The following is a 1,907-nucleotide window of genomic DNA, read 5'->3' on the forward strand; positions in this document are numbered from 1 at the left end:
ACACACGTCCATATAGTCTCTGTTGTGTGTCATCCGTCTGTTCGTACCCCACTCCCCCTCCTTGGTTCCTTAATTCCAAGATAGTCTCCGGCAGCCATGGTTGACGCTCCAGTTTCCACTCCATCTTGTGCGTTCTGCCAATATCCCCTCCCTCCTTCCTCATCTATCCCCTCCCCAATTCTTTCTCCATGGAATTTAAGAAATCTTCTACCCCCAATTCTCTGATTCCCGTTCTTTCACCGAGTTTGGCGTGACTTACTGCTACAGGTTTGGGATTATATACACAAATGGGATGTTCTAAGGCAGACAGGGGTTGCAAACTTATCTCTTTCACCTAATCAACCATCTCTTTTACCCAATCAATTGTGGTTCTGAATTGTTGTTATATTTTCTCCCCAATTTGATGCAGGTGGTGTCAGTGTATGGACTGGCGACTTGTTCTACTTGATTGGCTGAAGGAGTACTCTTATGCCTCCCCCTCGTTTCCGTCCCCGACGTTCATGTGCTGATAGTACTTAGTTCCCCATTCGAGATAAGAGACTGAATTAGATTGATCCTGCACTAAGAATATATCCAAAGGCGCCAAGGTTGACTTCTGTGTTGAGACTCTTCTTTGGCTATGACTCATGACTGAATCTTCTCAAGAGACACATTTGTAGCTTGTTATGTCAAGGTTCTTCCAACACAGATGAAAAAAATTTAGCAGTGAGCAATCTACTATCAACTTCTCCATTCTCGCTATATTTGGTTGATCCAAGGGCGAAATGAAAACTATGTGTTGTTGGACATGATCGATCCAAGGAAAACATGAAAACCATGTGTTGTTGAACAATCAGGTTTCATTCTCTCGTAGGGACTTTCATAACATGAAGACTACCATCCTGAAAGGATTTAGAGTTTTTGTTGGATCCAGTTTGACACATATATTTCTGGTTTATAAAACTCGTCCAGATTAACAATTGTTTGTGGATAGGTATAACTATGCACATTCCTAATATGCACGTTCCTAATGCAAGTACAAAACTGAACACACACAACATGTGTTATGATGCTGGGGCGTCTTCTTTTTTTCCTCAACATCAACTATGCAGCTACCAGTATAAGTAATATGAAACAACAACAGTTAAACTAGGGTGGCTTGTTCCCACAAATAGAGCCCCCACTTTGGCAAGATTCCCCCTGCATTGTAGCTGGATTAGTAAATAGCAGATGAAGCAATTAGTCCAGTCTGGGACACTAGGTGGAAACTTGCATCTAAATAAACACCCAACAAAAAATAAAAACCCTGAACCAATTGGACACAAAAAATGGTTAGATGCGGTTTAGTTAGGGACATCTCGGTGTACCCTCATGCATACCTAGTGTCCATAGATATAGAAGATACTTATTCTTGCATCAAGTTTTGTTCGTTGACTACAAGATCCTCGCTGGATGCCAAGCTAAGTACTTGCTATACAATATAGGTGTTTATGAGCTGTGAAGATTACTTTGGTACTTACATATGGGCACTACAACTGGAAAACTGTCTTCACCAATCGGTGAAGACAACCTAAGCCAAGTACAATTCTCAGCAATGGGATGAAGATAATTTTATTTCACTCAATTTAGCAAATTACACAAAGTGGTGGTATATTCTAGACCAATTTTATGTAAACTATCTCAATATCTCTACTATTAAAGGAGGATCAAAAGTCATGATGGTTCAACCTTGTTCGATTCTCACCTCCTTCTTACGACAGCCATCGCACGACCAACCTCCACCCCACCTCGTCAGCTCCACACAAAGGAAAAAATGCAATCCACACAATAAAGAAAAAACACGACGATTCGACCTCGCTCCCACGCTCCCCCGATGATAAAGAACGAAAAACATCCACGATCGCACACCCCATCTCCCACAACCCCCC

The sequence above is a fragment of the Triticum dicoccoides genome, chromosome 3B, assembly GCF_002162155.2.
Source record: "Triticum dicoccoides isolate Atlit2015 ecotype Zavitan chromosome 3B, WEW_v2.0, whole genome shotgun sequence".
Lineage (NCBI taxonomy): Eukaryota > Viridiplantae > Streptophyta > Magnoliopsida > Poales > Poaceae > Triticum > Triticum dicoccoides.